The sequence below is a fragment of the Scardinius erythrophthalmus genome (genome assembly GCF_964197995.2).
Source record: "Scardinius erythrophthalmus genome assembly, chromosome: 17".
Classification (NCBI taxonomy): domain Eukaryota; kingdom Metazoa; phylum Chordata; class Actinopteri; order Cypriniformes; family Leuciscidae; genus Scardinius; species Scardinius erythrophthalmus.
Window position 1 is genome coordinate 20011756 of NC_138237.1, and position 13276 is coordinate 20025031.

Genomic DNA, 13276 nt, shown 5'->3' on the forward strand with positions numbered 1-13276 from the left:
TGTTGTTGTGTTCTGAGTTCACCTTATGTATAATAAAAAAAAATAATAGAAAAAAAAAAGAACTCTGGATTTCCAGAGTACATTACAGCTGCATGAAGAACAAAACTTCCAATCATCTCTAAAGCCTTAATATCTATTATAAAACGCATTTAAAATAAATGAGTGCATGGTATGAGTGCTGAACTCCCTTGTTTTACCTTAAAATTCCTCCATCTCTGCTGCAGGGCTTCCAGTGGTCCCGGCTGCCTTTCTACAGGAGGTGAGCTCCTGATAAATGATGAAAAAATAAGAATAATTTTAGTTTCTGTTTATTTTGTAAAAGTCTTGGATGGTTTGCTGAATCGTTTTCGAGTTTACGACCCCACTGGCAACTACAAGTCAATTTCTGAAAATAATTGGGACTTGGGAAAATGGACTGTTGAGTACCCAGAACAGTGGAGGCTGGCTGACTCTAACAACTGTGGGGTTTTGGTTTGTACAGTAAGTTAAATAAATGCTATTATTTATTTATTTTATTTAATTTTTATCTACATTACTTTAACAACTTTTATTGTTTATGTAATATGTTTATTTGCATTAGATGGCAGAAATGGAGGTGAGGGACAAATGGACCTCTATGAAAAACGAAGTGATTCAAGGAGAAGATATCACGCATCATCAATGGCAGCATATGCTGTTCAGCATATGAAGTATAAAAGGTATGTGTAAAATGTGTGTCCTCATTCATATAAATCAATTTAAAAGTTTAATAATTCAAGTAGATCGATGATTTTTAAAATATAGGACAGTCGAGGAAGTGGGAAAAAAAGGAATTGACCATTCGCAAAACCCTGCCCTTGAACGGTCCTCGTCCAATCCTAGCTCAGCAACTGTAACTAAGGAGAAGGACCTCCGTCAAACATTGCGATTTCAGCAAGAAGGTGAAACGATGCGCCTATGGCACCTGCAAGTCTGACACCAGGTACCCCAAAAGTTTTGGGTAAAGGGAGGGGTCGTTTTTTTTTGCCTTTCCAAAGCCCAAGACCCAAGCGGAAAGATGCCGACAATGGATTAAGCAGTGTGGGAGACCTCACTTCACGCGATCTTACCGGAGAAGTGCCCTTAGGACCCATATAAGGAAATTCCGCCCTATCTTACGTAAGACAGAGCCATACTCGAAAAAACTTTCCGAAACTTGTGACAAACCGGAAGGAGTATTTTTGGAACAAAAATACTCCTTCAAACGTACAACTTAGTTTTTGAAACTTTGTCCATGTTTAGCATGGGAATCCAACTCTTTACCAGTGTAAAAAACTCAGTATGCATGAAATAGCATTTCACCCCCCCTTTAAAGACACGTAGAACATATGCGATGATGAAAGGTTAAACTTGAGAGGTGGGGAAACTGTAGGCTAACGTTACTTGTTTAGGCTGGTCGTCATCCTTAGCTTAGCTAGCATAGCTAACCTGTCATACCTCTGATAGAACAGGTAGAAACTGAATCTTTGTGACCTAAACTAGATTGCAGCCCTTTCTGTCGTGCCCTGGAGGATATGTCTGCTGCATTACTCCAAAACCAATCACTTATACCAATAGGTATGGAGCTCAACCCAGCCATGGCTATGTGTCTGGTTCTCAATTGTTTGACGGGCGTAGTAACAATAACTAGGGGGCGTGGCTTTTGCGAACGGTCAATTTGTTCTCTTGTCAGTGATACTGAAATTCTGGTACATATAAGACTTTAAAAATTTTTAAATGGCTAGATATTGTTTGCTATACTAAATATTTTTTTCAGTAGTTGTTTCAAGGAATTGTGAAAGGCTCACTGAAACCCATGTGGAACAAATGGTGGCAAATAAAGACTGGGAAAATGACAAAACCTAAGAGCTTTCATCCAGCCTTGCCAGCATTGTCATGTTGAGGAACTTCTAGGACACATCGACAACATTGTGTTTGAGCAAAAGAAGGACAAAAAGCTTGAACATACTGACCTTTCCATGTTGAGGTTTACAGACGCATTTGCCTCAAAATTTACAGTTCGGTTCGGCGGGGGAGCCATTGCCTGCGAAAAAATAAGAATAGTTTTACCACAAAATGAAAGAAAAGTTGAAGATTTAATATTAAACAATGGTAAAAGAACAAACATATTACATGCAAAACAAGACCGCCGTGACACAGGACTGTTTGCAGAGGCTGTGGATTACAGGTAATAATGTTGTAAATAATGTTCAGTTTCTTTGACAGACCAATTGTTTTGCTTCATACGACCTCAATGAATCGTCAGGCGCCACAGGTATTAATTTTGTTTTGCCTGTAATATGTTTTTTTGACTCAAACTGACTGTAGCTATTGACTTGCATTATATGAATCATCAAGGACCACATTTTCAGCTAAAAATCTTTACTGTTTAACTTGTAGTTGCGTAGCTGTCAATGGAGGGAAAGAAATCTCAGATTTCATTAAAAAGATCTCAATTAATTTGTGTTCAGAAGATGAATAAAAGTCTTACTGGTTTGGAACGACATTTACATTTTTGTGTGAACTATCCCGTTAACGGCAAGTAGAGACTTAAGTGTTTTATATAAACTTTGAATACTTGTGCAAAAATGATCAAAATAAAAAGAAAAGATGCACAGTTGCACTGTTTTGCATTGTTTCTTTTGTGAATTTGTTTTAATATGCTTAATAAATAAAAAATGGATCAAAAGTAAAGCCCTTGAATATGTCAAATTTACTGTCCAAATATTTTTTCTTTGAATGCATGTTTACTGTGAAGTAGTGGCTGTGAGTTAGTGCTAACAATAGATTATCAGGTGGTATTTTAGTGTAAAAAAGTACAGTAATTAAACTTTTTATTGCCTAAGCATTTTGTGTTAAAAACAGAAAAAATATCAGTGGCATAAGACCATAAGATATAAGATCATGTAAATGAGAAGATTCATGAAATTCTAGATATGAAGAGCGAGCGAGTGTGTATGTGTGCTGTCAACAAAATGAGCTGGCCATGGGGCCCGTTCTTCGTACGTTGCTTAAAACATCCGAGATCAAATGAGACATCCAAGATGATATCATCGTGTTAATCATGATCTGGCTAATTGGATTCTTCGAACACACTTGTTGTTTATGATTAGTATTGCTGGACTGAGTTATCTGAGATAATTGCGCGTTCACGCCCTGGTTAAAAGGGGATATGTATCCATAGTAGAAACATTGATCAGCAACACTGCTAGTGGCTGTTCAGCGTGGTCAAAGAGCGGGCTCAGTTTTTCTCCTCAGCAGAGCAAGAACTAATTGTCAAAGTTTATTCGGAATTTTAATGTTTAATCAAAACGCCAGGGAACACTTCAAAGTCTGCAAAAGCCAGGAGAGAGGGCTGGCAAAAAGTAGCAGACAATTTAAATCCGTTAGACGTGGCCATGTTAGATGTTTTTATCACTTAATAGCCTATATTTTTGTATTTTAATAATTGCATAATTACTTTGTTCATTGTAATGTCAGAGTCACCACACTAGAACATGGGAACAAAAGTGAAGTGCAAAAATATTCTACATAATGGTAATTTTTAGTTATATTATAGTCTCTTTTATAAAAGGCACTGTTAAATAAATGGTTGTCTGTTTATAAAAGCAACCAAGAAAAAGGCTGAGAAAAAAAGAAAAGAAAAGAAAAGGTCTTAGTAGCCTACACTGTAAAATTATTTTTGCTGCATTAAATTATAATAAATCTTGAGTAATGATGAATTGCTTTGACTTGTGAAAGTGAAAACTGATAAACTTATGGTAAAGTAAAAATATTTTGCCATGAGTTATTGATCTCATTTTTCCCCGAGTGTAGTTCATTGTAATGACGTGTTTTCCTCTTTTGTGCACTTTTACATAATACACCAACACTTGTATCTGTTCCCAAGAAAGTGGTGGCTGAAATATGTGCAGTAGTGGACATTTTCTAACTTTCCAAAGGAAGGAAAGTATTAGACTTTGTAATGTCCATTTGTTTCCATTGCACTGGACAGTGAATAAACCCTCTCAGATAACTGTCATATGGAGGAACTAGCCTACCTGCAAGTGCATAAATAACTTTACTTAATTTATACTTGCATGCTTTATGGCTGCAATATAAGTCGCAGGATTCCACATCTACAGAAAGGCCGACAGAAGAGTCTGCACAGACAGAGGAGACATAGGCCTACAGGTGGGCAGCGTATAGCCAACTTTTCCTTTTCATTTGTTGCATGAGGCATGTGTCTAATATCTCTTGTTGCAGGCACTTGACCACTGGCTTTTCTTTACAAAGAACAACTGAAATAAAACTCAAGGAACTAAGCATATTTGTCTTTTATTAAACATTTAATGAAAAGTGTTTTTTTTTTTTTTTTTGCAATGTTGTGTAATATGGCACAGGCAACAATGTCACAGGCCCTGTCAGGTGTGCAACCCTCAGACTTTTCAGACACTGAAATCTTCCCTTTAGTTAGCCAAAGTTCATTTCATTGTGTGCCCTTGTCCTGGCTAGAGCTGCATTGTAACTGGTTTGGGTCAGGGAATGGGGTCATAAAACACCTGTCTGCAGGCAGGAACATGTCATAATCACCTATGAAAAAATGCAGTTCTGTTAGGATCAGCATAAGTGTATGTAGTGAGCTTGATATTTAATTGTGGAACTTTCCTTACCACTTTCAAATAATGTGCATAAATGTGAATCTCTGAAAATTCTTAAGTCATGCACAGATCCTGGCCATTTTGCTTTCACTTTTGTGATATGGAAGATTTTAGTCAACTGCCTTTTTTTATTTGATATAATATTACTAATCTGGAATATTAAGAATCACAATAGTAACTGGGCTGCACATTTACATTGTGAACCCCCTTTCTGTTCACATAATCCCCTTCATTGAGGCCTTGATGCCAGTCTATGGTGTAGCCTATAGTCTACCAATCACGTTAGTGAAGCCTGAGTGACATATACTGTAATATCGAATTTAATATCTTTAAGTTCACACCTCCTTTTTGTAATATAATTGTAAAGTCTGTTAACACAGATTTTAGCCTAATAGTGGTTCTCAAACTGGTGGCCATGCTGTAAGGCTTCCAGATGGTACAGGGTAGCCTAAGCCACACTTAAGACGTTCTATGAACTATAGAATTTTTCAGAAATTCAGTGTAGCCAATCGAGAAATAAGACTTCCAACCAACAGAATCTATTAAATCATTGCATAACGCATTCTATTGTAGGCTATTATTTCACATGTATGGTTTTTAAGTTTTAAATGGTTTTGTGTCATTCATTTTCTGTGGGAAAAAAAATCATCTAAAGCTTGATCGTTTAATACTGAGGCTATTAGATGCGCGGATCATATTAAACGTCACCCGAATTGGCTGCTTCTAATTAATAATGCACTGCCACCCATCCGTCTCTGATTTATAGATATCCGCACCCGATCGCCACATTCCAATTATTCTAAGGCCAGTTTCATACAGCACGCCTGAGTGGCGCGTCGGAAGAGCGTTTGCTGCGCGTGCGTGCCCATTGTGCTTTCACACCGGCTGCGTTTGCAGCCTGCACCGCGCACAGTAGCCTACAATAATCGCAAGTTCTTTATTACTTTATTTTACATACATTTAGAAGCAAAACTTTTTGACTGTCAATATAGTTTTAATAACTGTGCTTTGTTTAATCCACATGTGTTCGTGCTTTTCTGGTCCAGCCTACTGAAAGTTATCAGACATAAAGTTATAACAAAAATCACATATTTTTTATAACTTTTTTGTCTTTTCCTCACTCAGAGTTGCTTTCAGATCCGTAGAAGACTCCTACGTATAAGTTTTAACCCTCTGGGGTCTGAGGGGTTTTTGGTGTCCTTGAGATGTTCTGACATGCCCTGACATTTGTGCTTTTTTCAGTTGCCTATAAACATATTAATGGCAAAGGTGTAAATTCACTCTATTTAGCACAAACAGGGCTACCATAATATGTGAACAACTTGCATGTACATGTTTGTATTTTTGATAAAATAATGTTTATGCATGGTTTTTTCAAAAACAAAAAACTAAAGTTTCTGAAATAAGGCCATAAAACACATTCTAAATATATGTAAATAAGACTTTTGACTAATGGATGACGTTGCCTAGAATTTTTTCTTCAAAATTATGTGAAAATCATCCTGCCTAATCATTCACATAACACAATACATTGATTTAAATCTTGTAAAACACTTTTTGTTTGGAAAGGCCATATGCGGGTGGGCGTGATTCACACCTGCGGAGTCAATGGGGCCCGCATAATGAGGCTGCATACGTAATGAGCCTTTCATTCAGGTGTGTGACTGAGCCACAAGAATGCAAGGACAATATATAACTGGTTTGTTGTTTTTTTCCACAAATTTTGCTTGCAAATTGTACAATATCCAAGGTAAACATTTCTAGTAATTGTGCAGTTAATTGTTCTCATACTGTATTTTCAGATTTGGAATATATTCTCTTCCCAAATGTGTCACTAATAAAGCATAATAAAATGATTTAAAGAGAAGGCTTATAATGACCTTTTAAGATTTTGTTTACATCTATCCTTATATATATATATATATATATATATATATATATATATATATATATTTATTAGGGATGTCAACGATTAATCGACGATCGATTAATTGTCGATAATACATTTAATCGATAGAACTTATCGATCATCGATTAAGCAGGTCTTCATGCGGGTTCGCGGCGCGCTGCTCAACCGCGAAACATGTAAAGCGAGCGCGCTGGAGTTATGTTTGGGACAATTTTACACCATCATCATGTAAGTTTGCGTGCATTCGCAGCCTTTTGTTTTGTTCAAATGTAAGTTGTAATACTGTTTATTTTGTGTATGCCTATCTATATCTGATTTATCTCATATTGGATGTATTTGGTTAAGAACTCTGTAGTAAAGCGTCAGCTTCAGCGCGCGCAGCTCAAACGGCAGTGCACGACTAATAATGACTATTGGGACTGTAATATTACATAACATTATAAAGAGAACAATATTGTAATAAAACATTGTGAATTATTTGGGTTTAGTTGCCGTGTCGCGTTGCTCCAGGAAGAGCGTGTCCACAAAATGAGTAGTTCTGAATGAATGGCACGTAACTTAGTTCAAGTTCACTTGTGCATGAATTTGCGTCATTTTGTGCAGATATAATTTGTAATATTGTTTATTTTAAATATATCTGATTAATCTCATATAGGATGCGTTTCTTTTAGATAAATAACGTGCTAGCAAAGTGCTCCAGTTTAACGGTAGCAGATTCATTCAGCGCGTGCAGTTGTTCCAGGAAGAGCACGTCCACAACAGTCACACATTCTAGCGCATATGAGGCGGCGCTGGTGACGCGTTGTATTAGTAGTTATATTTGATTATTAAATAATTAATTTAATTATCAATCACATCGAAACATCTTACAATCCTACTAGCCCTTTTATTTAAAACCATTCTAATCGATTTGGTGAGGAACATTAGCATTTGCAGACCCTGTCATGCTGTTGGCCATATGCCACTGCAGTTGACGCATATCGCAGTATTAAGGCTAACGATTAATCGATTAATTGATCGTTAATTTAAACGACGATCGATCATGGGAATTTGTAAAAATTGACATCCCTAATATATATATATATATATATATATATATATATATATATATATATATATATATATATATATATATATATATATATATTTTTTTTTTTTTTTTTTTTTTTTTTAAGGTTATACAATTACAACATTTAAAATTGTAACAATATTTCCAGTGTAATCTTTCTTTGTATTCGCGATTCATATTAAAACAGTATTTTTGCCAGCTGTAGTAGCTCCACAACAGCACGCATCTGTGCGTTCGTTCGTTCATTCATTCATACACAGAAACCCGATTCATATTTAAACAGTATTTTTGCCAGCTGTAGTAGCTCCACAACAGCGCGCATCTGTGCGTTCATTCATTCATAGAAACGCGATTCATATTTAAACAGTATTTTTGCCAGCTGTAGTAGCTCCACAACAGCACATATCTGTGCGTTCGTTCGTTCATTCATTCATACACAGAAACGCGATTCATATTTAAACAGTATTTTTGCCAGCTGTAGTAGCTCCACAACAGCGCGCATCTGTGCGTTCATTCATACACAGAAACGCGATTCATATTTAAACAGTATTTTCCCAGCTGTAGTCGCTCCACAACAGCACGCATCTTTGCGTTCATTCATTCCGATTAGAACAAAGCAAACAGAACTGACCTAATTCCTCAGCGGGATCCGTTTGCTCCTCGAAATGATACTTCCAGAACTTCTGAGGTAAATTTTTGCAGGATTATTATCAAGATAGTATTATTCCTCTCAGCATGGTAAAGTACATAAGTCTGAAAGTGAACTCGCGGTGTGTGTTATCCAGCTGATGTGGGCGTTTCATAGGTTTGTTTGGATCGCCTCACATTTGCGTTTGAATAGCGTGCGCTCTCCGTGGGCGGAGCACATTAAAACTTAATTAGCTGAGATGAGAACGACTGACATCTCTCTCTTTGCATACATATTACATAAACTGTGAATATTTGTTTTTTATAAAAATTACTTCATTTAAAAGAAGAGAATTCAAGCTTTATGCCTGTGTGACTGTATGCCTGTTTGACTGAGTATTCGCTGAGTTACAGTTCATTTTCGGACGCGTTTCAGAATTGACTTCACTGACGGAGACTAGGCAGAACTCGCATCATGTTTATTTTTCTTTATTTGGCGAAAAGCACAACACTTTGTTTTTATTATGAGCATACACAAAAAAGTACACACTAAACAGGATCGATTGATGTATAACACAAGCATATAAGATAAAAATGATTTTTTTTTTTTTTTTGCACTCATACGGAAAAAAATGAGCCTATCGCGCCGGCCTCAGGGGGTTAAGATAAATTAGGAGCTTTCTGGAGAGTATTCTTAGAAATTCTTAAAAATTGCAGCAGCCATACAGTGCATATCGTTCCTGGTGCAGAATGTCTGCTCGTTACATTAGTAACCTTTTATATTGTCCATGTAAAATGACATAAAATAATATTTTAAAAGTTCTTTAAATCGGATAAATAAGCGAAAGTACACTTTCAAACATATGCAAACGTAACTAAATGTGTAGGTCAAATAATACATTTATATAATTATTTAAGAAATAATCCAGTCAAAGGGCTGTATGGTCATAATAAACCAAGTACCCCAGAGTGCAGTCTGGACGATCGGGCAGGGCGACACATTTGGGCGGGTCAACACGTGTCGCTCCGCCCACCCCCAATTTAATTGGTTTATAATACCGCAATCTTATTGGTGTAGAGTAGACCAGGGGTCACCAAACTCGGTTCTGGAGGGCTGCTGTCCTGCAGAGTTTTTCGATTTTGTGAATGATTTGGCCATATTAAAGAAATATTAAATGCTAAACTTTAATCGTATTATTATCTGTTTACCATGGTAATTTTAGTTAAGATCTATTGACTATTGTTTTATTGTACTTAAGACACGCGTCATTCTTAAGACACGCGTCATTAGCGCGTCATTCACTTGGCTTATTCATATATCTATCAGGATGCGTGGATCACAAACTTGGGATGATTTTACGCAAATTGATGATAATTCACTGTAAGAATGTAAGCTGCTGATTATAAATTCTAAAGCACGACCGTTTTTTGTTGTCATTTTTTAACGAGATTTGTTGTCCAGTTATTTGGTACAAAGTGCAAATACAATGTTTAATGGCAACTCATGTTTCCTTGTTGTTTACCTAATAAAATATGAGGGCCTATATATTGGTTTTGGTTCTGTAAAGCCCTGTTTTTTAAAGATTCATGTTTTCTAATAAGTGTCAACCGGTTAACATAGGCCCTACGACTGTGACATCATATTAAAAATCCAATTATTTATGTATCCACCCCCGCATTGTGTGTTCATGTTTTAATCTGCGTATGTAATGTGTGTAAAAATGGTTTCAAACATTAACACTCACATATAGCTAGCTGCATAACCATAAAAACCACTGCTGTAAATCTGTGCAATTATAATATAATACAATAATAAAATACCCAGCAGAGAAGTGATATGAACATGTAGGTCTATTGCTTAAATACGCTCTTGAGCAAGTGTATGTGTATGTAATAATATTTGCTAAAGATCGACATAATAACATCTGTTTTAGTAAAAAATATATATATTTATTTATTTTCACATTTTAGCACTGCGCGGTTTTTATTCCCATTGTACGCACAAAACCCAATGGCCATGCAGGGCTTGTATTCTATTTGGTAGCCTATTATTGTCTTATTTGTCACGGTGGTTTTGCTTTAAAATAAAATAATCACACTTTCGGATTTATCTGATGTTTTACTGAAATAGGCTACAGTAAATTATTAGGCCTACACCATCTGTGTAAAATCCGAAGGTGTGTTAACCCTCTGGGCTTCTTCGTATAATAGTCACACTTAGCTTCCTCCCGTCCGAAAACGGGCGAAGCCTTAAAATTTTACTTTACTTTTTCCCAGGATAACCAATCAAATATATTTTTGTTCTATAATGTTTTCTGAATTTTATTTAGAATTTTTAGAATTTTTTATGATACTTTGCATTAATTATATAATTTTTATGAGCTATTTTTTCCATTAGAATTAATATATATTTTTATTTTATTTAATTTTATTTTTCAATAAATGCAACATTTCACATCAAATTAGAGTGCAGGCCTTAAAAAATAAAAAGTGAGAAGAGCGCCACCTAGTGGCTTCAATTTATTAATTTGTGTCATGTCCTATAACCGCCTATAGGCGGCCTATAGCTTTTTTATTTATTTATTTGATTTATTCCCATTTGGAAAGAAAACAATGTATTACTAATCAACCACTGAATGGAACAACACAAATTATATATCATTTTAAAGCTTAGGATCTCAGCTTTTTAATGCATCTAATTACATTTATTAATTCCTAACAAGTGCTGAGTAAAGGCCCGTTCACACCAAGCACGATAACTATAAAGATAACGATAAAGATAACTATATATGCGTCCACACCAACGACCGATAACGGTCTTTTTATTCTAAGCACGCGCGCGCCCGGATGATCCAGATCCATTTTAAATGCGCTAGACCTTTTAATTAGAATGGATTCTGATTGGCTGTCAGTGTTTTATCGTTTGACAGCTGGAAAAAAATCGTTCTGAAAGTGATCCCAACGATATCGTTCCTCATATCTTTATCATTATAGTTGTGGTGTGAACTCTGTTATTCTTTAATATGGAGAACGATTTTTAGAATTATATCTTTATCGTTATCTTTATAGTTATCGTCCTTGGTGTGAACGGGCCTTAATCCCTCTAAAACCAAGTGTACCGCCAGCAGGCTCCACCTAGCTGCGAAATTATTCATTACCATATTTTTCAAAAATCTTACCTTGATTAACACAAAGTTGATGTCATTTGAAAGCTTAGAGTCTAAACTTTACAGTGAATGTATCCACTTTGAAAAACTCTTAAGTATTGCTGAGTTATTTGCTGATAAATAGAATTTCTTTTTTTTCATAATCTATAAAATAATGTACTGCAATGTGTCAAAAACATCATACAGCTCATGAAACATTCTCAGATAATTGAAAATGGCACTTCATTTTTTACAGCATATTATTACAATTAAAGTGACCCCAAAATTAACATAATCTATTGCTTTTATGACAAGATATTCTTCATGGAGAAAAAATTGCCCATGAGGGGGTGTCAAAGACTGTACAAAAAGGCTATCTCTTTTCAAAATGCTGTAATTTTTGATTCCTTTATCCAAAAATTATAAATTTTTTATCCAGATGCAGCTAACATGTAGGGGGACTTCACTAAAAAAGAATTTTCCTCCTACCTTATTTCCTTCCTGAGTTATTCCATGACAAATAAGAAAGATATGCAAAATCATAATAAAAATTATATATATATATTTTCTTTTATCCGCCGTTTCTTGGCAGGACAATGTCCAAATGTAATGTAATTTATATTTTCAAAAAATTTAAGTTCTTTCAAACGATACCTACCTTTTGACTCTCCTTGCTATAGTTTTGGAGTTATTATGATTATATAATTTTTATATAGTTTGGGGCAAAATGTGCTGTTTCAGTCTTACCAGTTCATTTCTCTCTGTGTGTGTGTGTGTTTGTGTGTGTGTGTGTGGGGGGGGGGTGTCTTTTTTGCACTCTTGATGTTTTAGAGTGTCACCCCTTCATTGCTGTACACTTTTTTTCAGCACAGTAGCTGATCTGTAGCTTGTACCACCAAAAGTTTCTCTGAGTTTTCCTATTTTTTCGTATTTCCCATTCATTTCCTATGTCGCCCGTTTTCGGGCGGGAGGAAGCTAAGTGTGACTTTTTTTTTTACGACCCTTTAACATATCAGAATCATCTCCTTGATTTTTTTGTGTGTTCATATAAGTAATAAAAGAAAAGTCACCAAGTTTCACCCCCATCCGATGAAGCAAAAAAATTAAACAATTCGAAACGTTCAAGTTTTCGCCTGTTTTCGGGCGAAGAAGCCCAGAGCAGATCCTAATGGAAAAACGAAGAAGCATATATTAAGTAAAATTACGGAGCCATGCATAGCATGCGGAAAAATATTGTCTATATCAGACTTTGACATGCCAGTAATTTCATGCAGTCATGCTCATTGCCCACTAAAAGTGGCACTGATATATCGGGTAAATTAATTTAATTGTATAACTAGGCTAACTCTCAAACAGCGTATCATTTATCAGCAACATATTTTGTGATATCGTCCAGCCATAAACCTGCTCAATAAAGCTTACAGTATGACTTTTTGTAAAACTTTGAAATGAAAACGATGTGAATTGAGCTCTATACGAATACATTTTTACAGTAACTTCATCTAACTTGATTCGTAAGTTCATCAAAACATTATCCAATTGATTGTTACTGAAATCGTCATGGTTATCACTTAATATTTCTGTAGTACGGCCAAACAGCATCATAGATCATTCATAAACTCGTACCAGACGTGTACTATGCTCATGCCTCAACCGTCTACGCCAGGGGTCGGCAACCCAAAATGTTGAAAGAGCCATATTGGACCAAAAAAAAAAAAAAAAATCTGTCTGGAGCCGCAAAAAATTAAAAGCCTTATAAGCCTTATAATGAAGGCAACACATGCTGCAAGTGTCTATATTAGCGTTATTAGCCCCCTAGTATCAAAATGATAAGTAGGCTACAAATACATAGTGAGCGTGATTATGTTTATTTTCCCTGCAGCGCATC